Source organism: Tiliqua scincoides, chromosome 3 (assembly GCF_035046505.1).
Source record: "Tiliqua scincoides isolate rTilSci1 chromosome 3, rTilSci1.hap2, whole genome shotgun sequence".
NCBI lineage: Eukaryota > Metazoa > Chordata > Lepidosauria > Squamata > Scincidae > Tiliqua > Tiliqua scincoides.
This window is the reverse complement of record NC_089823.1, coordinates 98940846-98966994: the sequence shown is the minus strand read 5'-3', so window position 1 is coordinate 98966994 and position 26149 is coordinate 98940846. Positions and strand designations below refer to the sequence as shown.

The 26149-nt window shown below is 43.7% G+C and overlaps 1 pseudogene; it reads right to left on the bottom strand.

Annotated features, from left to right (window-relative positions):
* Positions 1-6882: 6882 nt before the first annotated feature.
* Positions 6883-7006, bottom strand: LOC136646331 (5S ribosomal RNA; annotated as a pseudogene).
* Between the last annotated feature and the right edge of the window lie 19143 nt (positions 7007-26149).

Sequence of the window (26149 nt, the reverse complement as noted above, 5' to 3'; positions counted from 1 at the left end):
GAGGAGGACAGGAACCTGAACCCTTTGCCCTATCAGTCCAATCTGGATTCCCCCTCCCCCCACAGATGGTATATTTACATCTGAAGAATTATGCACATAGCCTCAAATCATGTGGTAGGTGTATCAGTTTAGCCCTGCATCTAGGCGTCTCAACAGCTGAATAGCTCTCTCAAAGCTGAGAGCTTCCACTAACTTTCTGTTTGGTATGTACACAGGCAGAAATCTCTTAAGCAGCATTGAGTCTATTGCTGAATGTGAGGATCTATAAATCAGGGCCATTATATAGTCTTATTATTGGAAAAAAATAATATAATTTTAGGACACATTCAGAAGTTATCTGCATTAGGCAATTACTACTTTCCGTCTGGGTTTTGTAGCACCTGCTGGCTTAAGCAAACAACTATATGTTTGTATGAATGAGGTATGTATATACTACAGATAAGTAGCATGACAAAAGATTAGCAAATGGTTTAAATTGGCTGAAATTCACTGATGCTGAGGGAGAAGGCAATTTAAATGATACTAAGAATAAACTCCCTAGTTTTCTCCTAGTTTTTTTTTTATATCTCAAAAAAGTCTTTTTTTAAAGAGTAAAAAGGGAGTTTTTCCATCAGATTTTAATTAAACATACTGAAGTGAAGAATTTTAGTTGGCAACATGGGTTACCCCTGAGTTCTCAAACTGAAGCACAGTTTCAATCTAATTATTTTCTTATTATTAACTAAATAGTTGTTAGATCTACATCAGCTACTAGGGACTTTTAAAAAAAATGAAAGTCCTTTTAGGGACTTTAAAAAAATGAAAGTCTGGTCACAGAAGAAGGAAAAAAATTACATGTGGGATAGTGAAAGAAAAGGAGCGTAAATACGACATCAGTATTATGAAGACGATTTCTTAAAAATACATCCACCCATATACACTGAGTAGTAGTAGAACTAATACTAGCTAGTTTCTGTCAATAGATCAATTGACTGACAGCCCAAACCTAAGGACAGCCACCAGAACTAGCATTCTAGTGGTGGAACACACTTTCCGGCTATCATAAAAGTCACTCTGGAAGTGTGCAGATCCAAGTGATTCCAGACCAGTGCTGGAGAGATTGTAGAGGCCCTGTACGCAGTGGTGGATGAAGGCCCATCAATGAAGGTGAGTTGGTGGGGTGGGAGGAAAGGGGAAAGGGGTGGGAGGAAGGGGGCAGAACAGGGAAAGGGCTAGGGATCTGCTGGACGTCAGAGGGAGTGACATCTGGTGTGATCGACTTGCTCTGGAAGACCCCCTTTGTTTCCCTGGACTTGCGCCAGCTAAACAGCTGACATAGGTGACCCACTGATGGTTGAAGAACTTACAGAGGGATAAGGGAAAATATTTCCCTTTCCCCTCCCAAGCCTCCTGATCACCCCTGCCCATCACAGCCTGTTTTGGCATGCCTGTATGCTATGTTGGAAAAAAAAACAAAAACCATAGGACTGGGCTGTGATTTATCAGAGGGCCACTTTTCATTGGTGAAGACCAATTTTAACCAGCAGTGCTGCAAGTTGACACATTTCTCTTACACCTACTTTTATTCTGGTGTGTTACTGGAAGAGTTAATAAAAATAAGACATTAAAGATAATACCTTATGTTATTATTTAAATAAATATGCATGTATCACTGTTCTGAGCTGATGGACAGGTGTAAACTGATTTTACAGTTTTACAGTATTTTTTTCCTACATATTATAGAATAAAATAGTAAAGGGATGCAAGCCTCTCTGGCTCCTCCCCTTCCTCACAAGGCTTGTCTATGATTGGCATAGATCAGCTTAAAAAGGCACCACCTGATGGAGGTGGTGATGCTGATTTTTCGCCTTCCTTGCTTCTTCTCTTCCTCCTCCTTTTCACAAGGCATTTGGTATTTCCCTGTGAGCAAGGAGTGGCTTAGTATCAGAAATTGGAAGTGGGCCACAATAGCCATTTTTAGCCATTCTGAGGCTTAGGAAGCCCTGCAGAAGTGTCCACTGGCTCCCTGCGCTACCCAGGAGGCCAGCATTATCCCCCAGGTAAGTCAGAAATGCCTTCTGTCATGGTGGTGGCAAGATCGCTGTGGCACCATCCCTGCAGGGCCACTTCCCTTAAGGGGGAATAGTCTGCTTCCTGTTCTCCTGGGGGCTTGCAACCCACAAGTTTGGGAATCACTAACTTGAGCTTTTCAACTGGCCTTTCTCCAGTTAAGCCTACACTGTGGCAATTTCAATGTATACTTACATAATTGTTGCTCTTCTTTAAGGGATTCATCTGGGTTTCTGGTCAAGTTTGACTGCAGCCAATCAAGCCTCAACTGCTAAAGCAGACCAGAAAAATCTGTGCATTTCTACAAAATTAGCTCTGGAGGATTCAGCTACTGCCGGTGCACTTCCTTGCTGTGCCTTGGTTAACATCTCAGTGGAGAGAAAATGAACTTGGTAGAACAAAAGGAGTAAGAAAGAGGCTGTGGAAATACAAGGGAAGAAGAATAAAAAGAAAGGGACATGACTGAAAAATTAAGAATGAGAAACTTATGAATTGTATGCAACAAAACAAGCAATAACTGAAAAATGGGGAGTGGAAGACAGATGGGAGGGCAATGATCAAAGCAGTAAGTCAGAAAAAGTAATTTTGGCGGAGAGATTCTGAGATGACCTGAGCATGAAAAAGAATTTTATCTGCAGTTGCAGAATGTAAAGGGGAGAATTTTTTGCAGATACTACATAGAGAAGTGGAGGATGATTTTGGCAATGGTCTGAACAAGAAGAATTTTTTTTTTAAAGGTAAGAAAGCAGTTTAGAATATTCCCAAGATTATGAGGCTGGGAACAGAGGAAATCACACTATCTACAATAGAAAATAAAAGAAGATGAGTTGTTGGGGGGGGGGGGAGGGAAATAACAATTTTGTATTTTTCTGTATTGGCCCAGTGATCCTAAATCCAAAGTCCACTGATTTTCAGGAAACAAAACTTCTAATAACCAAGTCCATTGATTTTTAAAATATGTTTTGCACAGCCTTTTGGAAGGTTGTCAATGTGAAGATCAATAGCGGCAGGTAAGCTTCCTTGGAAGATCTCTTACCCACTTTCCTTGCAATGAGAAACTGCAGAAGTTGAATTTATTCTAGAGTTTCCAACTCGAGTTGCCATCCCCACACAAACTTGGGAAACATTTTCAAATGTGTTCTAAATTGATCATCTGTGATGCACCAGGCTTCTGTGGAGATGCTGAGAAGTTGCCCAGCAGGGGAATCACCATCACTGGAGACAAAATGGATAAAAGATAGTGACCCAGTCCTAGAGAAAGATACAATGCACAAGCTATGACTTACGATACCATGGCTAGCCTTATCGTAGTCCTGGTGCCAGAGCTTACTAGCTATACCTCAATTTCCTTAAAAGAAATTGTGTCCTCTCCCTGTTTACTGGGAAAGTTGATGGTTGTTGCTGGCACAACTTAGCACTTTCCTTTCCAAATCTTAAAAGGGCCTTCAGAAGGGCATGAATGAGGCAGGAGACAACGCTGTCTCCCACCTTATTCATAAAAGTACATTGCAACAGCCTTTGCACCAGACAGGCACTAAGAGAAAAGACAGCTGCTGTTCCAAGTGGTACCAAGTGCCAGCACAAACCTTCACAGCATAACCTGTGCGCTGCTGCCCCAGTACCGCTAGGCCAGACTACAAGTGAGCTTCAGCATGACGTCTCATTCACCCTTCTAAGAGCCCAATCCTGAGCTCTGCGTGCCATAAGGCACGTTTGTGGGGCTTAGCGCTGGCCAAACACTGGAGCTAGCCAAGCCGGAGCTCGCACTCAGTGTGACAGCCATGAATGTATGGTTGTGAACTGGACTGCAGTTTGGGCAAATTCACATAATGCATGTTCATCTCAGCGCAATGTGACAACTTACCTTTGAGAAACAAACAGCAAATCGCTGACCTTTCACCTCACCTCCCTCACAAGTAAGGGAAAGGTATGCCCATTGGAGGGGAAGAACCATATGAGATCAGCTCCAGCTACATAGCTGCATGCTACTCCCAGCTTTGCGGGATAACACCAGCTTCCCCTTTGCCAGCATATGAAGAAGGCGACACATTACATAGAATCAGCCTTTGGACGAGGTAATGGGCTATTAAAGCAGAGAGGCAGGAAACAGTTGAAACTCGACACAGAAGGATAAATCAGACAGAGAAAGCTAAGCATGCAAACAGCATCATATTGGGTAGAGTGACAAGAATAGAATTTAGAATAGAATAGAATAGATTTTGCCGGGGGGGGGGGGGAGATTGTTATTTATACTCGTACATTTCTCTGTCAGAGCCAGCTTTCCCTACTGGTGTTCCGGTCATGAATGAGTGGGGTTAAAGACAAGGCATCAATTACATGTTGTCATCTTTCATGAACCCAAAATGAATCAGGTTCTCCTAATTTCTGATTCCACATCACTGTGGGAAAGCTTATTTTGCTTTGTACAAGTATTGCTCACTCATATAATTTACCATAAATCTCTTAAAAGACTATCAGGGCATTTGCACCCATTGGAAATAGTGGAAACACATTTTCACTGTAATTTTTCTCCAATCCTTCCTTAAAACTTGGCAAAAGCTGCACTAGCAGTCCTAGAATCTGCCAACCCCAGGCTCAGGTTTAGAATTAAATTGATGCACCGAGGACTTGTGTCTAAATGCTGAATGCGACTTACAACTACCAAAAGTTTTAACACGTCATACTCAAAATGCAGACTGATCTTCAACCCCTAACAATAAGATTCAATACATAACAGGCTCTTCGCCTCTCAAACTTTCCCTCTCTTCCCCCCCCCCCCCCATGATCTCTGTTCCCCTACAAAGGACACTTACAAAAGTCACAAGATTAACTGGGAGCTTTCCATTTCCATCTGTGTTGGGCACATTGATCAAATAACTGTTGAAGAAACCTTCTGCTGCAAGCTTGCTTTAATACCCCTAAATACATTCTGTGTATTACAAGCAAACTGAATGGCTGTAAACCATTCCTCTTGCTTTAAGATTTGCATGTGAGGTGACCAGCAATGCAAACACATGTAAAAGAGACAGTAGGAACTTTAGATGGGGAGTGGTTTACTCAGGGCTTATTAAAACTCCCTCTTTCGCTGTCTTTGAAACACAGGAACACACACTCTCCTTTACCACGGACTTACATTCAACTGTATTGATTTCAACAGGGGTGAAATGAGCCCTATTCAGAAGTGGAAATCTTAAATTCCCAGGAAACAATGGAACAAAGGGGTCAGCTAGCCCCTCTAAACTGTGTGCATGTCATTGATTTCTCAGAAAGTTAGCAGGCATAAAAATGTAGCTAATCGGGCAGTCTAGGGATAAAATTTAAATCATCTACTAGGAAAAGAGAAACCATTTTTGCAGCAACATGTAGCTATCATCCTAAGGAGCAGAGTGGGGCAAATTAGCTCTTTTAATTTTTTAAAATTTTATTTCTCTTTAAAGCGATTTGCCTTCTTTATGTAAGGGCAAATGAAAGAGAAGTGTAGAGGTTGAAAGCAAAAATATATATATTTCTATACACTGGCAAAGGCCCAATATTTATACAGAGTTGGAGTCATCTTTTTTACATGCCCAAGAATAGTTGGAAAGAAAGAGCAGAGTTTTAGCGCTCTTGAAATCTTATCGGGGAAGAATCTTGCTTGCCTGTGAGAAACTGACTGACACACTTATATTTGAAGATGTGAACAGAGCCATTCAGGATCTCATAAAAGGTTTTCCTCAGACAGTCCAGTCATTTATTTGTTCAGAAAACCGCATGCAGGGCTTTCAAGGTCAGGAGTTGTGAAGATGCTGCATTGTGTACTGTCGATGAGGTTCTCCTTTTGTACAGGAATGTGATATTTACCCAAGGCAAGATGGTAATTGTTACATAAAATACCACCCCATCACAGCAACCAGGCCACTGGTGTTTTAATGAGCTGAAGCTCCCATCAAAGAGAAGCAATGCGATTCCCTGTTATGGATTTTGCTAAGTGCCCATCAGTATTTGCTGTTTGCTTCAAGAAAGTAATCTTTGAAGAAAGGTTCAAGTACTAGGCTGCCACAGCAGTCATTCACTTGAGCTCATTATAAATAGGCTCTTACAATGGGGGGGGGGGGTAAATCTGCCATAAATACTGAGACTGTTAAGAGCCCCAATGTGTCATACATAAATGGGGAATTTAATTACTATCCTTTAGGGATACATATACAGAAGCCTGCTTCGAGGCATGTGATGCTGTAGGTGTTTGGCAGTGTTTTTTGTATATGTTTTCAAACAATCTGATATAGCAAGCAAACATCAAAAGGAGAGTCCTGGGCTACCTGTAAAGTTAACAGATTCTTTGTGACCCACGCTTTTCATTGACTAAAGTCCACTTTATCAGATGCGTGAAATCCTATCCTCATTTGGTAGGCACACACAATTCCCTTGTTTTGAAATGGCAGTGCAATATCCAAACTTTTCACAAACCCCTCCCCAGAGTTACCAATGCCCCAATTCACCCACCCACCTACCTGGCTCCGTCCTCCCATCCCCACTTACCTTGCTTTCTGCTGTAGCAAGAGTAGAACAAAAGAACAGATGGAATGGCAAATATCAGTAGTGTTGGGGGGAAAAAACCACATTTCCCAGTGCTACTTGCAGCTTGCATGGAATCGTACGACCTGCCAAGCACCAGAGAGTCCACTCTACTGCTACTAGAGCAGCAGGAAAGCTAAATGCTACAGTGGGAAGGATGGGTGACTGAGCGGTCAGAAGGCTTATATTCCTCCATAGCTTGTATTTTAATCCCAACAAGGGATTCATTTGGGGAGACATAATGGTTGGCAACCTTCAGTCTCAAAAGACTATGGTATAAGCCTACAGCACCTGGTATTCCCAGGCGGTCTCCCATCCAAGTACTAACCAGGCCTGACCCTGCTTAGCTTCCAAGATCAGACGAGATCAGGCATGTGCAGGGTAACAGTTTCTGTCTGGAGACATAATGCTTGTTTGTTTTGAAAATTAATATTATGAGCGTGCTAGAAATGTATTTCCTAGCCAGAATTTGGGAACATCACTAGCCAGACCTGTGTTTTGCTACCTTCTCACAAGTGATCAAGCTTGAGAATAAATGAAGTACCTTCAAGAAATAAAAGACATGTTTATCCAGCATTGTCAGAATATTACATGTAAACAAACAAACAAAAAAGAACAATATAACCTGGAAAGTGTTTGGAGTCTCTCTCTCTCTCTCTCTCTCTCTCTCTCTCTACACACACACACACACACACACACACACACACACACACACACACTTTTGAATACAAATTTCTTCGCTTTATGAGTGCTTGGCTGTTTGATTAAAGTTTGGGAAGGTTACTAGGGGCAGGGCCTTTAGAGGGTGCACGGGGTACATTGTATCTGGGCCTGGGGTCAAAAAGAGACTCCTCAAAAAGGGGGGGGGTCCTGGGAGCCAAATTCACATTTGACTAGAGAAGGAAAGGCTCAAAAGAAATGTTGTACCTCCTGATAAAATTCCTCTCAGTGGCTGTTGGGATGGCCTCCCTTGTCATAGTACTCTGGAGCCTTTTAGAAGTGAGAGGGTCCATGAATTGTAGGGTGCATGAGAGTTCACAAGCATGAATGGTGGAAAGGGAGGAAAGATGAGAGTGCATGTGTCATGGGTGCATGAGAAACAGGCACCAGAATGAAATGCAGTATGAAGTTTCTACCACGTTTTTTAATTCATCACAGAAGAATTCATCATTCTCCAGCTCTCAGGGCCGTCAAGCATGCTGAACTATTCCAGTCTCCAGTATGAAAAAAAAGAAATAGATGTTAATAAGAGATGCTACAGCCTGATTGGTAAGAACACTTAATGGGAGGTGAGCTTAATTGTACCTCACTTGACTCAAGGTTCTATTTTCACACTGCCCAAAGCACTTAACTACTGTGGAGAACTGAAAGCCTGTCTTTCAAAGCACTGGCACTGCTTATTGTTAGATTTGCTCCTTAATGTATTATATCTCGTGGAGTAGAAGTCTGTAGATTTTGTGCATAACATAATAAAAGCCCAGAATGAACAGGAATTGTCATGAAAAGTTACCAATTCGGAATACGGCTGTATATGGAAAGGCAAACAGCTAAGGGCACAACCCCCTGAACATTTTCTTGCTGAAGCCACACTGAATTAATGTCAGCAGCATACTGCTGAGCTTTCACATTGCTCATGTTCATTTCAGTGGCACATGTGAATCCAAAATTCTAGAGAAATAATAATAATTTTTATATAATTTTTATTATATAAAAATAATTTATTTTTATATAATATAATTATATAATAATAATTTTTATTATTATTATTAATTATTAATAATAAATTATTATTAATTATTAATTAATAATAATAATAATAATAATAATAATAATTATTATTATTATTATTATTATTATTATTATTATTATTATTATTATTATTATTATTATTATACAGGTATTTCTATACCGCCTTTCTTGGTCCTCAGATTTCTCCTTAGACTTTATTCAAGGCGGTTTACATAGGCAGACAAATTAAATCCCCGTAGGGATTTATACAATTTGAAAGGTTTCTATCTTTCAAGAAACCACAACATTCGGATGTTTCTTTCTTGATCTGGTCACACATTCTGGCCTCCATCCTCCCACGCTCAGAGCAGATGGAATAACTCGGCTCAGCTTGTCAGCTGCTTCAAGGTCGCATGGTGCCGGTGGCCTCGAACTGGCGACCTTTGGATGTTATCTTCAGGCAAATGGAGGCTCAACCCTCTAGACCAGACCTCCTGCCCTAACACTGTGGCAGAAACACTGTGCCCTAAAACTTCCAAATATGCCATGATGATTGCAATACAACAGTCCTGATGACAAGGCTCTTGGTTAGGTTTGCTTCAACATGGTCACCCTATTACAGACCTAATGACATGTGATGGGACAGTTCTGCAAGTCAATTTTTTTGTTTCTGCACCCAATTATTTTTAACGGAAAAGTGTCCGTGATATGCATGTGAACAAGCACATAGAGAGGGAGGGAGGTGGGAGCATGCTATTAAATGCACCCAAGCCCCAACCCTGCTCCAGATTGCCACTGATCCTCCCAAGGGTAGGATCTCATGTTCCTGGGCAGGCCATCCAATCCCTGGTTTAGCAGCATGGGACCAGCATAGTTGCAAGATGCTGAAATTAGGAGTGGGATCCTCAGAGCGATGAGGGTCTGATTAATCCTTTCCCTTCCTGTTGTTCAAAATTACCACCACTACCCCATGCATGCATGTTGGTTTTGCAATTACAGGACAAAAAAGAAGAAGAAGAACCCTGTATCTTTTCTCTTGCAAGGAGATAACTTGAAGTGGAAAAATAGCAGAAAAGGGAAGGATTCTACAGCCCTTCATCCCGCCCATTAGACCCTTGCTTGATCTATTGAGTTGGATCCCCAAAGTGGTTCAGACAATACTCCAAATGGTTCTCCTTGGGTTCCCTTGGGGAGAAATGTGGGGTACTGTAATGGAAGATCAGAAGATCATCAGGTACATGATGTGGTGTTGGCAGCAATTCCATGTTCTAACAGCTGGTTGACAGCTCTGGGAAGGGCAGGGCTGGCTCCACAGCTGTAATCAGTCAAGGCCAATGGAGACGCTGATGAACACCTGAGCTTCATTTGACCTTGATGGGACTTTGAATGGTCATGGGCTAACAAGGTAGTTCACAGCTGAGCTGCATTTTGGATAAGGACATCCAAGAATAAAAGGCAGTTTCAGAAGGAGCAAAGACCGACCCAGACCTATGGGACATCCCAGACTTATGGGGCACAGATGGACCAGGACCTACAGAAGAAGAGAGGACTGCCAGGACCCTGTTAAAGAAGACACTCTGCTGGAGAGGACACAGAGGAGGGACTCTGCTGCAAAAGACTGTGAACTGGGAAGACTGTACTGTACTCTGGAGACTGCGGACTTGGACTGGAGGCTTTGGACCTTTACCCACTAAGTTAAGTGGAGTTTTGGGGAGTTTTGCCTCTGGACAAGAGGAAGTGCGGGGAGTGTCTGTGTTTGTAGCAATAGATTACTGTAAATTGCTCAAACTGATAAGGAGTTCTAGTCATTTCCTTTGCACACCGCAGCTGTTGTTCTTTGAGGAAGAAAGGGTTAATTAGCCAAAAAGTGGGCATTAGAAGGGAGTTGGAATATTTGGACAGGACAGGTACAAATGCCGTGAATAAATAAAATAAATAAATAAAATGTGTGAGGGAGGAGTGTGGGCACATACATCTCCATCCTACCCAGCACACTGCTCTAAGTGTGCAAGGTGTGGTTTTTCCAAACCCCTCTTCAATGCACGGGTTTAAATACTATTTAAAGAACTATTTAAACCATGTGTTAAGGGACAGTTTGGACAAAACACACACTTCCAAATATATATATATATATACAGTGGTGCCCCATTCCGGAACTCCTTGCGGATACTGAAAACTGCGGATATGTGGGACATCACCCCCCTCCCTGCACTTCCCCCCCCACACCCATTAATTCAGAGCTTCCCAAACTGTATGTCGCATTGCCTTTGGGCATTGCAAGGTACAGTGCGGGGAAGTGTGAGGTCCCCAAACCTGTGGGGTTGGACAACCTGGACTCCCAAAGGTAAGGGAAGGTATGCTCCCTTAACCTCCAGAGGCTCTTCTGAGACCAGCGGCCTCTACAGGGCTCAAAATGACTGTTAAAAGCAAAAAAAAAGCAATGTCCAGTTTCTCAACAAAAGCCTTCAGTGGCTTCTCAGGACCCTCATAATGCCTTTTAAAGGCATAAAAACGTCTCCTCTGATTTTGCCCAAAACCTGGAAGTTGCGTTTTTTTTTGGCTTCTAACCATCATTATGAGTCCTGCAGAGGCTGCAAGTAGACATGCTCAACCTCTGTGGGTATTAGAAGAGCCTCTGTGCCCATTGGTTGGCAACCTTCAGTCTCGAAAGACTATGGTATAAGCCTATAGCACCCAGTATTCCCAGGAGGTCTCCCATTCAAGTACTAACCAGGCCTGACCCTGCTTAGCTTCCAAGATCAGACAAGATCAGGCATGTGCAGGGTAACAGTTGCTGCTATGAGGAAATATAATAATAATAATAATAATAATAATAATAATAATATTGACAGCAACTGTTACCCTGCACATGCCTGATTTTGTCTGATCTCAGAAGCTAAGCAGGCTTAGGCCTGGTTAGTACTTGAATGGGAGACCGCCTAGGCATATCGGGTGCTGTAGGCTTATACCATAGTCTTTCGAGACTGAAGGTTGCTAACCAAATAGTCAGATAGATGCTGTTGACTGGTGTGTTTTATCCAGACATTGAGTCCTTCCTAAGGACCTGGGATGCCTTTATTATTACTATTGTTATTGTTATTGTTATTTAACGTTCCATCCCAAAATCATCCAGTGGTTAGAAATATTTTTTTCCCCATCTAACATGCGTTTCAGTTTCCACAAACCAAACACAGAAAAAGCATAAATAAGGTGACATATTTCAATGACATACTTAAAAAGAGTCACTCCTTTTCTCAGGCTCAGCGGACAAGAAAGCAGCGAAACAGAGAAGCTGGCAATACTGTATCATGATGCTCTTTTGAAGACGGCATTTCATTAGTCACTTTGTTTGTGCAAAAAAAGAAAATCAGTAATTTATGATACCAGATCAGTTCTCTTAAGGGATGTGGAGGCTAAATACATATTACCATACTAGCAAACAAAGCATACTACTAACCCCATTATTCAGAGCTACAGCGCTATATTATTTTGGCAAACAAAAGCTCTAAACTTAGCCTGCAATACAAAAGCCATCCCGATACCCATTCCTTGGGAGTTTTTAATTCTCTTTTACAATCCCTCCCTGCAGTGACAACCTCATAGGTTGTGATTGATCTGCAGGCCTACAGACTTTGATTGCTTGCAACTTTTTGTCTCCCTTTTCCACCAGCGACTATTTTATATGCAAGTCCTCTATCTGTGACTTCATCATATCCATGTCCTGCCACCAGATACAGAAGCGCTTTGTTCTGCCTCTTTTCATGCTCGAGGAGGTTTTTTTTCCGAGGGGTTGCTTCTTGTTCTGAAACATGAAAATGTGTGAAGCATAAAACTCCAGCTGTGAATACTTACCTCCCTGCCGTGTTAAAAAGTTCAATATACAAAACACCTGGTTTCAAGTAAAATGTACATCAAGATATATGGCAATGAGACAGATTTAATATACCCCATAGGGCCCTGAGGCAGTTTTAAAATTAAAGACACAACACACTTTTTTTTTCCAAATGAGCCGTTACCTTTTCACAAATAACAAACCTGAACCTTGTACAGTTGAAGCAGAAGTCACCAGTCAAAGAGACAGTACAAAGGGGGTTCCTTGTCATGCAAATGAGAATCGAGCCACAAAGGCCCGGTATGATCTGCACAAACAGGTTTGTTCAGTGCTCAGAGAACCCTTTTACATGCTGGCGCTGATTTATATAATGTGAGAAATAGGGTTTGCTGTGACTGGAAGACCACGGGGCTTGAGCCGACTAATTCAAAAAGTCCATTTTGCGGCTCAGGCTTCTGCTTCCAGCTTGATTACAAAAAGGTGGAAACGGGCAGCTCGCCTTGTGCAGTACCAGTGCAATGGCAAAATAGTTGCTGCACTGTTTTATGCATAAACGTCAATGCTAGCACATTCATGTGTGCTGGTTCCTAGTAATAGAAACATGTCTGAAGAATGATTCATGCTTACCAGCAGGGGTGTGGGAGCCACTTCCCCTTGGCTGCTACCACTCTATTCTGTGAACATAGCAACAGAGGAACTACATGGCGGGGTGGGATTGCATGGGCTGAATCATGCTGGCGATGTCCACATGATGCAGTCTCTCATGTTTTTGATTCCTTTTATGTGTTTGCACATCTTCCACATGGTTCCTCTATTCCTATGTGACTGAAGCATATGGGAAATGGCCACAGATCATAGGTAGAGGTGTGATTTTTTGGGGGGTTTTTTTGCGCAGATTTCAGTTTCTGAAAAAATGAGAAGTACAGAAAGCAGCATTATGTGTGTGTTTTTAACTCCAAGGGTTAAAAACTTATTTTATAAAAAAAATTTATAAAATATAACTTATAATTTTTAAAAAATGCACCCTTGGAATTAAACACACACACACACACACACACACACACACACACACACAATCACTTTAAAAGTGTACTAGGTATGCAATATAAGTAGTATAGTGTCAGCAGATGCAGCCACAGTCATTATTCATGCAATCCCCCCAGTCCAGCCCAACCAGCCTACAGTGACCAATACGTAGAGGTATTGAAAACCGTTTTATTTTTCTGCAGATTTTGGTTTGTTTGTTTTTGCAAAAATGAGAAGTGCAGAAAGCGGTGTTGTTTTTATTTCGTTAACACCAAAAAGTCATACCTCTAATAATAGGAAATAGCATCTCATGAGTATGTGAGTGAGTGTGAATCCACCCTTAGCCACTTTACATCAGATGAAATCAAGCAGGTTTAGAGGAAGAAAAACCATGACTAATGACAGAACATTTGATGTACTGTACTGTACTGAAGGAGCAGCTCATGAGATTCAGCTTAAGGTTCTAGGAATTACTTCATGACCTATGGCCAGGGAAGATCAGACAACATCTCCTCTTGCCCTCCTTGTATAGTATCTGGTCTTTTCCAGCAGTTTCCAGTGTAAAGACAAGGCAGTCTACAAGAGCAGAAAGCCTGAGTGACTGCCTGCCAGCAGATCTTCTCCTTGTCCCATGTCTTCATATCCCTTGTCTCCATTAAGTCATCTCCATGCTCCAGGTCTTCTCCATGTCAGCAAGTCTAGAAATGATTTCAGCTACTGGACTGGAACTGGTTGTGAAAATGGGTGTCAACTTCATAGTCATTGGCACCTCTAACCATTGGTGTCATTGCTATGGACACAGAACTGATAGAAACCCAGCAAAGAGTTTCCCTTCAAAACCCTTACATTTGGGGGGGGGGGAGAAAGGTGGGCAGTTTGGTTTTAAATTTACCTCTCAAAGGGTAAACTGAAACAGGGAGAGAGATGTTAAACAGCCCTAAAGAGTACATAAGGACCAGCTCCTAGCCATTCTTTGTGGGAAGCTGGAGTGGTTAACATTGTTCAGTGCTCTCAAAAAGAAAAGAATTAAAGTCATGAAAATGCCCTCACTGGGACTACTAGCACTTTAGAGCATTTGCTATCAAAGGAAGTTGTCTACCCGCCTTCAAGAAGAACAGAGTTTGAGCTATGCTAGCGGAATTCAGTGGGACACCTTTATACACATACAGGTTTTTGTATGCATATGGAATCACTGTTGTCAGCTCTCTGCATTTGATGTCGAGGCTCATGCGAGGTACTCCTTTGTTTATTTTTGCTTTTGTTTCAAATGATAGCGTTTGAAATTCCACCGGCATTTCAACTTTCATTTGAAACAGAACACCCTGAGAGGCTTCATAACTGAGCGGAATAGGCTGACATCAATATTGAAAAGAAGTCTCTCTTCAAAATGCAGGAGGAATGTTGCAATTGACAGCAGGGCTTTGTTTATTATTTTTCTACATTACATTTATCATATACTTTTCCTTGGATGTACATGCAGTGCCCAGGTGGTGCTTCATTCAACCACAGACCTCTTCAGTTGCACCAATGTTGTTGCAGCATAAGCTTCCAGACTGTGTCTTGGCCTTATATTGATCACACAGTTACACGGTATATACTCGTATTTGTCAATAGTCAATAACTTGGGTGACACCTCTTCAAAAACTACTACTACAAGTTAGAAGAATTTCCACCATATCGTAGTGTGCAGTGAGGGCCAAACCTAGGGAGGCACAGCCACATGAATACTCACTCACTTCCCCAGTTTAGGACCTAATACTATCCAACATTCCAGCACCAAAGTAGCCGCAATGTTCCCTTACCTTGAGGAGGCTTCTGTGACTGCCTCCCCACATGCACGTCCCATTGGCACGGCTGCACCTGCACTGGAAAAGTGGATAGGATTGGGCCCTTAGTCTCTCTCAGTGGATCTTACCTTCTTCATAACACACTCCCGCTCCCCCCCGGAAATAAATTTTTAAAAACTCACCTCTTCTTCCCCCACTCAGAACTAGGAAGAGCTCAGTGACAGGACCCCTGAGGCAGCTCCATAGCTGCCTCCCCTGGTGCTTTAGAGCAGGGGTGTCCAAAGTTTTTGGCAGGAGGGCCACATCAGCTCTCTGACACTGTGTCAGGGGCCGGGGGGAAAAAGAATTAATTTACATTTAAAATTTGAATAAATTTACATAAGTTTACATAAATGAATATATTAAAGACGAACTTATATGAATGAATGAAGGTCTTGCAATAGCTCAAGGTGTATAAAAGGCCCTGCACAAAGCAAGGCTGGCCTTTCCTTTGCTGCCACTACTGCATCACAGATATGAAACAGCAAGAAGTGGAGGGAGCCCTCATCTCACAACTCACGTGAGAGGTCAAACAGTCGCCCTCGTGCTGCGAGCAGTTGCGTTGGGCCAGTGCTGGCTCTAACAAATCTTTGGAGGGCCAGAGGCTCATTGGAGACTGGGGGCTTCCTGAGGGCCACATTGAGAGGCCTCGGGAGCCGCATGTGGCCCCAGGGCCGGGGTTTGGGCACCCCTGCTTAAGAGCACTGACGTTGCTGGAGTTTTTGCAGCCACAGCTGGCTCTGAAAGAGAGCAGAAGGGGTCACTTTACACCAAAGGCCAGGCGCCTGAAGAAACTTAGCGTTTTACACACACACCCCTCAAGGAATACCAGTGCTTTAGACAGCTCTCCCTTCACACAGGCTGCCTGCTGTTTTCATGGCTTTCTTTGAATAGAACTGATGCAACTCTGCCTGCTGCCTCCCCAGAGCCTGTTTTTCTGCCTGCTGCCTCCCCAGAGCCTCCCTGCCTGTTCTTCACTGAAAGTCAGTTATGTTTGCAGTCTAACCAACTGACAGCCCAATCCTGAGCTGCCCTGTGCGAAAGGCTGCAGCGGCACCAAAAATAGTTGCTGCGGCATCCTAAGCACACCAGGCAGCTGCCGGCAAATCCTTGGGGGAAGGGGACATTTGTCTCCTTCTTCTAGTTAAGGAGAGTAGCCCCACAATAGCACTACTTGACTACTTGACACGGCTATTTAGCCAGCACAGAGTAAAGACATTTAGTGTCGGGCCTCACAACCTGACATGGGGCTCTGGATCCAACAGAGCAAAGCTCCGCCGGTCCCACCCCTCCTGCCCCATTCCCTCCCCATCATGCCTTCTCCCCGCCTCGCCCCGCCCCAGAACACCTCTCCCCATGCCCCCTTTCACCTCTCCACCGCCTGGCACTTCTCATGAAGCACTGGGCAGTGGACTGTGGGTTTCTGACCAGTGCTGTTCCAGCACCGGCTTGTGCTGGGCCAGCGATAACGGTCGCAGATGTGCCTTACAGCACGTTTGCAACAGTGTGTGCTGGCAGTGAGCCACCGCATGTTCAACAGGATTGGGCTCTGAGGCGGTTCTGCCTGCTGCCTCCCCAGTGATTGCTGACACAGGCACTCTGTCCATTTTTCATTGGAAGTCAGTCATGATTGCAGTGAATTGGCTGCTAGCTGCCTTCCTGTGTATTGTAGTGCATGCTACTTAACTCACTGTTTTGGAGAAGGAAGGAATATTGTGGAAGCCAGAACAGGCAGAACAATATAGGTGGAGTGATATGCTCCATTTCCCTGGTGCCAGTCAGCAGCACACAGAGAACTGGCCCTGACCAAAATAAAAATAAAAAATAAAAAAAGAGAAAAAAATAGAATTCTTGCTTAAGGAAAACATTAAAGGAACTGTGTTCTGTTCAGACATGAGAGGGCCATGGTCAAAGTTCTATTTGGTAGGCCTTTCCTATAGTAAAGAGCACCCATGTGGATGGACTTGCTAGGCGGTCAGAGTGGCAGCAGACAGCAGCACTGATTTCCCTCTTCTTGCCTTAATTCCAGTAGTGACACTGAGGACATTATGAGAGAATTAACCAAACTTCAACCAAACTGGCATTAGGATGAATGCTGGGGAGATCCTGTGGCAGTGCAGATATTAACAGTAGTGGGCACTCGTGGAACTCTGGCAGTTGCCTTTATGAGTGCAACATGCTGCCAGATACCCTGACCGGTGCATGAGTTTCCAAATGTGTCAGTCACACTTTGCGTTTTTTCAATAGAAAAATACGTGTGAAGCATCTCTCAAACTCTAAACTCATTGTTAGAGGATTTCTATATTTATCTCAGTTATAAGTTACCAAAATTGAGATTTACTACACCTTCCTTTTGGGGGGGGGGGGATGGCCGGTCACCAAAATACAGCAGGCCTATAAAGCCCAATCAGTTGTTATCAGCTTGTGATAGCCACCCAAAAACCCAGAGACAAAACACCGGGATAATGGGGCAGCTCAAAACCTACATGACACAAACCAGCCACCATTTGGGAAATTATTAATGGAAAGAAGGCAGAGGGGGAAAAAGCTAAGCATATTGAAACATAGTGTGTTAAGTTGAGGAAGGAGACTAATTGAAATGGACACCCTGATAAGAGGCCTAGTATCTAAAGAGGCCTGAGTTTCGGCTGCAGCAGAAAAGCTGCACTTCTGTCATCAATTTTTGATACGCTAACTCTTTTCTATTAAACCTGCTGACAAAACGTACTGGTCAGGAGTTGTTCTTAGGAAAATGGCTCATTGACAGGAAAAGAGGATGAGGGAAAATAAAAGCTTTTAAGACCTCCCGCTCACCCCTTTAATCTGAGAGGACATTATCAGTCTGCCCGGGTGTGTGGGTTTGGCGTCGTCTGGGTAGAAAAATGCACAATACGTTCTATGTGAAAGATGCAAGATGATCTCAGGTTATACAAGCCTCCTTCCACCTACTATCATGGGTGGCAGAGAGCAGAATCTCCCCATTTCCCTCCTGCAATATAGGGTGAGCATAACAGAAGAACCTCAGCTTAAGTTACCTGAACGCTGCTTTGCTCTTATCAACCAGGTGAAAATTGAAGGGTGATGAAGAATATCTTTTTTTTTTTTTTTTTTTAAACCTGTTTTAATAGAGGAGAATGGAAATGTATGGCTAAAAGTACATTCTTCCTAGCTCAACAACGTAAAGTTTTGGTTATGTACTGCTATTTTGTTGAAGTTTTGTGTCAGATTTCTTGTGGCAACGTCCCGTTTGTGAGATCACGTGTGGAGATATGCAGGGTTTCTAGTCATTTATTTAGATGTATACGAATGCTTGACATTGTATAGATGGATGTCCTCTGTATGCTCTTGATACTAGCACACAGTGTTAAACCACATAAGTAAGGGCCGTGTTTAATGATGTGAATTCTGATACATTATATAATGCAATGAACACAATAGAGAACAACCTAGGAGTGCAACGGTAAATCTTAAACTAATTAGAAGAATGACATGTGAAAACCCATCCAGTTGTGTCAGCGCTTGGACCTGACTCCAGAACAGCAGTTTCCTGCAGTGCTGTTGTACTACAGCATCTCACCTATCAACCAATGCACCATTCTGGAAGAATGGAGTTGAAACGGTCAAGAAAACCAGCAAGGGGACAAAAAGTCTCCATTCTGCGTTATCAGATGTTTGTAAATACGTTTTACAGAAATTACTGCCCCTCTGTGCCCACCTTTTCTGTTAATTTGTGGCAGATCAGTGGCCAAGCATAGAAAACTCTCAGTTTGCTTCTCTGCCTGACTACCTAGATCTTACCACAGGTGACAAACAGCCCAATCCTATTGGGCCTGTAAGGCAGCAGACCTCACAATCTGCTGCCATAAACCAGGGCGCAGCACCACCAACTGCACACTGCCATTGTGCTCTTTGGAGCAGTTGCCGCGAATGGCTGGAGGCTGTGAGCTCACCAGCAACTTTCAGTTGCCCTGCTGGAGAAGGTAAGATGGTGGTTAGAGCAGTTTGGGGGCAGTTCCGGGGAAGATCAGGGCAGGGAGTCAGTTGGGCTGGGTCAGCAGGGGAAGATTTGGTGGCAGCAGCGCACACTAACATCCTATCCTATTTTCCCAGTCCAGACCTATCCCCAGAAGTCTCCTCAGACTTACACCAGCAAAAGAGCTGATGTAGGTCCGAGGAGACTCATTGGAGGTCAGGCAGCCTACAGAGATGTAATTTTTTTTTTTTAATTTTACCTGCCTCAGGCTATCTGGTCATCCCCCTCCACTATATTTTGCAGTGTGCATCAGCACTGCTCCATGTTCTGGACTGGTGGGGATAGGATTGGGACATTAGACTACAGTCCTATAAACACTTTCCTGGGAGTAAACCTTACTAAACACAACGGAACATACTTCTCAGTGAACATGCATGGAATTGTGTTCTAAATCAGTGACTACTTGCAAACCAGTCTTATCACACTTTTTGCGCAAATGTATAATGGGCATTTCCTAGAGGATGGGAAGGTTTCTGGTGCAGATGGAGCTTCTCAATCAGTTTCTCAGCTCTACAGACATAGGATTACAATTCAGTTGTGGTAATGGGAGTGACTATTGGCAGACTGGCTATGTGCTGTTCAAGTATGGAACAACTTACATTCCATTCTACTGTATTCCATTCTACTTACATGAATGAGACTTACATTCCATTCTACTGTTTGGAAACAAACAGCCCAATCCCAACTAAATTCCACCGATATTCTCCACTGCACCACACGAGGGAATTTTTTGCTTCTGAAGGTCTCCTTGGCAGAAGCCCCACCAGCTGCAATGAGTCAGCTTGGACCTGCACCAGTGATATTGCTGGCACAAGTCCTAGTTGATCCAAGCAGGTGGATCAGGCCCATGAAAAGGTTAGTATACAGTACACACTGGTGCCGCTGATCCCACCCCTCTCCCAGACCTGATCCGCCCATCCTTGCTCTCATCTCCTCTCTTCCACCCCCTTCCTATCCTCCCATGCCCCTGTGCTGGACTTACCTGGTCCAGCGGGCACACTTCTTGTCACTGTTGCAAGCAGGAAGGCTCTGGCCTTCCTGCTAGTGCACCAACTAGTAACACTGTTGCAAAGCACTTTATGGTGCTTTTGTGACAGCGCATGCTAGTGGAACATGTGTTCTGCCAGCACTGAAGAAGGATAGTATTGGGGAAAAGTGTGCATCCCCTCAAACACATGGTACATCAATGGGGTCAATATCCTGCACTTTTGCAGAGTATTTACAGAACTGCTTTAAATCCCACTCTTGGGAGATAAAAAACAACAACAACTGCCACTCAAAACAGTGCAGCTCATTTTCCATTGAAAATGATGGCAAAACTCCCATAGATTTTTAATAGGCTTGGATTGTACCCAAAGACTGCAGGAAGCATTTCGATTTGTCATTTTCCATAGTATACCAAATGAAGAAGAGCTGCAGAGCAATTATATTTGTAATATTGTGAAAGGAAGTAAGGATGTCCACCATTATATATATAAAAAAAAAGCATTGTAAAATTTGCAAATATAAAAGAAAGCAAGATGTATCAAATGATGGCCAATAGGGCACCCTCTGGTTTGTACAAAGTGTCAGCAGCATCACCTTCTGATACTTGATGATTTCAAAATGGACTTTAAGGCTGAGTATCCTGTGTGAGGGTTGCAACCTAAGATTGTACCCACTGTACACGAGTGTTATTTGATAACAGTGGCTGGTAGCAAACCCTGAACTAAATTATAATGAAATTTCAGCTCAGTGAGCATTTAGAGACCAGAAAAGTGTTTTCAGCCTTACGCTTCAAAGATCAGTAATTTCAATTCCAACACTTCTTATATTCAGAACTCCCATTTTCTATTCTATATAATCGCTTTCTTTCCATTTTTCAATAAGTAATTTCTTGATGCCAATGAAATAAAAAAAAAAATCTTTCATTAAAAAACATGGACAAATTCCATCCAATAATTGTCTAAATGGAATAACTTGGGAAGGATGGTTATTTTGCAGTGATTCGTTCTAAATTAAACACTCAGATGTGCCTTTCTGAACATCACACCCACACCCACCCACTCACCCACCCATACACCTCAGTGCTACTTTCAAACAAGAGTTAGTTGCTGACTGATGAGCTATTGGGTAGGATTCTGATCTAGTCCTAAAGGCAATCAAAAATAAGTGAACGTTTGATTGTACATAGTTATGAAGTTTTGGCCTGATCCTTTCCAGAGTGTTTTTGTACTTTGTTCCTGCTTTGTCAGTGTCACCGGCCACTCTGCTGTTCTTGGAATACAAGAGATGCCCTAAGTCACATAAAGGAATTGTCCTCTTACAGCTGAATCACAAACTAAACACGTTTCACATATTCAGTAGCCAAACCAAACTATAAATCACCAATAAGGAAATAGCAACTAGAGGCAGGAGCATGTATGTGGCTCAGAGCCCAATCCTGACCTCTTAGAGCCAGTCCTCCACTGGTGCTGAGTGTTGCAAATGTGCCATAAGGCACATCTGCAGCCCTCAGTGCCAGTTCAGCGCCGGCCAGGCCTAGGCTAGCTCTACCGCTCTGCGATTGCCTGAACTGCCAGGTGGCGGAGAGGTAGGTGGGGGCGTGGGGGAGGTGGAGGAGGAATTCTGGGATGGGGGAGGGCAGGGAGAGGGCATGCTGGGGGAGGGAACAGGACGGGAGGGAGGCAGGGCCAGAGGAGCTCTGCTCCTCCGCACCCAGAGCCTCTGTGTTGGGCCACAGGCCCGACACAGAGGCTCTTGATTCTACGGCAGGCCATGAGTTACTACATAATAGAGTAGCCCCATTGTGGGGCTACTTGCCTTCCCCTGAGGAGCCGCTGGCGGCTGCCCTGTTGCGCGCAGGATGCTGCGGCATTCCTGGAGCAACAGGCAGCTCAGGATTGAGCTGTCATTCATATATGAATTTATGTACATATAACATTCCTTTCTGCTCAGTGCCAGTGGAAAATGGCACTGAATATCCCTACAATGTTTGAAAAACACCTGTCCTCCTGCACAAAAGTGCCCTGCCAACTCCCGATAGTATGAAAAGGCCAAGTTTCCATCACCAGAAGCCTTCACTTTTCACTTTCTAGCATTTGTGGTTAGCATCTGACAGAAAAGAAAACACCACTGACAGCGCACTGAATTACCACCTGCACAGCCTACAATGTTCTCCTTTGATGTCAACTTCAGAGGGTGCATGCAATGGATCTGACAGAACTCTCTCAGCACGCTTGGAAAAATTAAAGAGCCACTGATTGAAACAAAGCAAAAACAAAGCAAAACAAAAATGTTACGATCATCAACATGCAACATTGTAATGTTTCTTTGTAACTGGCTATAAACTGTCATAAAAGCCATCACGAGTGATGTCAACAACTCATGGAGAGAGCGATAGTTTCTTTATTTTATTAAAGGACCTGCCTTGGAACCGTCAACGCTGTTCTCAGGCAGCGTGGCAGATGTTTTCACTCATAAAGGCAACCAATTTCCAACTCTGGAAGCCAGAAAATCTATGAACTACATTACAAAAAGTAGTGGTACTGAGTGGCAAACCCTTTTCTCTTCTGCTCTCATGAAACACACCACTAATGGTCAACTTATGGCATACGGTTAGAATCCTTTAGGCATCAAAAAGACAGAAAAGCCTGAACTAATAAATGGGAAAGCAATACAAAAGAGAATAGGGTTGCTATATGCGCAATATTTGTGCAAAAGAAGGAATTCCAGCAAGTAGGGATTGTTTCAACTCTGAGTGACAAGCTGTTCCTGCAGCTATACAAAGGCCAAATCTGACCCAACTTTCCAGCCCTGGTGTAGCCGTGCCAATGGGGGTGGACTGCATCTTGTGGTGGGAGGGTAGTTATGGAGGCCTCCACAAGGTAATGGAATGTTTGTTCCCTTGTCTTGGGGCTGCCCTGCAGCTGCACCGGCACTGGAAAACTGGATAGGATTGGGCCCCAAGGCTATTATCCTCCATTACGCTCCGGTCATCCTATTCAATTGCTTGAAGGATGACCTTGAATTGCTTTAGGGCCCAGTTCTATCCAACTTTCCAGTGCTGATGCAGCTGTGTCAACAGGACAGGTGCTGCATCCTATGGGGGGGGGGGAATCATGAAGGCCCCCTCAGGGTAAAGGAACATTTGTTCCCTTAGCTTGAGGCTGTATTGCAGCTGAATCAGAATTAGAAAGTTGGATAAGATTGGGCCCTAAGTGTGGTAATAGGAAAAGAGTGTTCTGTTGTTGGCTCCGCAAAACTATTTGAGAGTAAAAATGCTGCAGAACCAATCAGAATCAAGCTTTCCATGTCTGCTTTTTTCCATGTTTTTTTTTTTCCATGACTGCAATTAAGAAGTGTTGGAGTTGGTGCAATTCCATCTGCTGTCCAGAGGGGGCAGGATGCTGTCCAGAAGAGGTCAAGCTATGGCCCAGTGACTCTGACCTTTCTACCTGTTCTCTCTGTGAACCTTGTGGAGTGTGGTCCTAACCCTTTATCCTTTCCTTCTACTCTGAGCACTTTCTCTTGTCCTCTGAACACGGACCTGTTAAGATGGGCACACCAGGGCTCTGATGCCCAGGCTATCTTGAGCACAAAGCATGCAGGGTGAGGCAGCTCCAGGGCCTTGCTATCTCTAAGCTTTAACTGAACCTCTGATCCTAATCAGATGCTGTAAATATACACACAATGGAACTGTAAGTAAATAACTTCTTTTTGCAACTTTAACAAGCCATTGCCTCTTTCACTTTTTATTGATTAGCAGTCAGCTGGGTGAGGGAGGTTCCCTGGGGTGACACCCAAAGGGGATGTCCGCTGCTTAAGCTACTCTGTTCCCCCCCCCCCCCAAGAGGAAACTATTTTTTATTTCCTCCAACAAGAAGTGCTTCCAGTTTAAGCAAGCCTCTTATTGGAGCAATTAGACACACACAGTGGTGTTGATAGGGGGGTGCAGGCCACACTGGGTGATGCGCATGAGGGTGGTGCTGTAACCCTCCCATGCACATTTCCCAGTGTGGCCTGCATCCCCATACTGACACCACTGGTGTCACTATTGGCCAAAGTTTTTAAACTTTTGGTATTTTTAATAATGCCATCATGTTATATATTATTTGATGCATAATTCCATTCAGAATGCAATGAAACAAACCACACAAATATCTATTCTATCAAAAGTTATAGCCAAAAAAGCAGCAGAGGCAGGGCGATGGTGCATTACCCTGCCTACCATCCAGGGCATTGCCCTGCCCATTGCATGAGAGGAGGTCTGTCATGGGGGTGAAGCGTTGGCCTCCTGCACCAGGTTACGTAAACCCTAGTGATAACACTGGACACACATCTAGTTCAACCCTTATGTCCCTGAGGGTCAGCCCAATCCTGAGCTGCCAGTTGCGCCAGGACTGCCGCAGTGCTGAAATGGCTGCTGCAGCATCCTGCGCACAACTGGGCAGCCACCAGCGGCTCCTTGGAGGAAGGGAACTTTTGTCCTTCCCCCTGGGTAAGGCAAGCAGCCCTGCAATGGGGCAGCCCCTGGGCTGCCGCAGAATCAAGAGCCTGTGTCAGGCCCAACATGGAGGCTCTGGATGCAGAGCTCCTCTGGTCCCGCCTCCCTCCGATCCCGCTCCCTCCCCCTGGCATGCTTCCTCCCCGCCTCACCCCATGCCACCACCTACCTCTCCACTGCCCAGTGGTTCAAGCGGCTGCAAAGTGATGGAGCAGGGGTGGTCCACTGGCACTAGCCCAGCACCAGCCAGTGCTGAGCTGGCATTGACACTGGACCAGCCCTGAGGGCTGCAGATGTGCCTTACGGTGGTGGTGGACTGGCGCTAAGGGCTCAGGATTGGGCTCTTAGTCATTGGCAACCTGAAAAGAACAAATGCATGTATTTTTTATAGTGTCCCTTGCCTAGAAGAAATTCAGGTAAATATTACAAGTAAGTGGATATTGGTAACTTAGCTTGTCTTAAGCCAGTTTCCTTTTCAAATGTTTTGGATGCCTTGAGTCCAGTTCTTAGATCTCATCTCTCCTGCTTAGGTGGTAATTCAGTCCTAAATCGGTTAGGAATGTGGAATACGCAGACATCAAGAGTCTTGCTATCTGCCCTCAAGTTTTCAGTAACTGTTACACCTCTGAATAATTCTGTGGAGCAGATGAAAGATGACAGTTGCCTGCCTCCACTTCAGACTCGACTGGTTGTTGATGTTACTTCATATGTAACCAAGGATTGCAGAAGAACTTTTGATAGTAGGTTGCAAGTCTTTGTGGAGCAATTGCCCAGCCATCCCTTTCTGGGTTGTTCCCTTCCATTCATAACCCCATGAACATTCTTGAGGTTTCAACTTTAAATACAGTTGTTTCCATGGATGGGACGTATAAGTTGTTATTTAATTGAATTACCGATTCTCTAAAAGGTTTAAAAAGGTAGGCAGCCACAGATCTCTGCTCCTTTTGCCCCAACATTAGCAGTAAACATTGGAGAGGTAAGTTGATTCTGAGAAGCCCGAAGTCAGACAAAATTTGTATGTACATTCAGTTCTAATTAAGTGACAAAGTCATGCATTGCAGCTTAAGGTCAGATCATTTTTTCCCCCCTCTCACTACGTTACTTCTGAGCAACTATAATTTCCATAGCCAAGTAATAAAACTGAAACCACAGAAATAGATGTATCTGGGAGTAAAACAAAGGGTGCTCTTTGTGCCTGCTGGAACCTCAGATTGCCTTACTTAAAGAAATTATCTACCATCTCTATACTGTATACAAACATGGGCACACACCCACAAACGGGGGGAGATCTCCACAAAATTACTTAGGTCAAATTCAGACATTTGGAGAATCTTAAGAACTTCTGTCTGAGTGATGGTAACGACCGATATTTTACTCTCCTCTAATTCTTTTTGTGAGCTTCAATTCCAGAGATCCTGCCCTCTGGGTTTTGTAATGGATATACTGAGGCTGTTGTCCTTTTTACCAACTCATTATTTCCATGAGTAGGTCTTGGTGGCATACCTGATGAGTAGCGAATCAAATCTGATACTGAAACTAAGTGCAGTAAGGGTTCTTGTCTTTTTCCATTAAAAAAGAAAATCCTCATTTCTGGCTTTGAATGAAAGGCATGCACG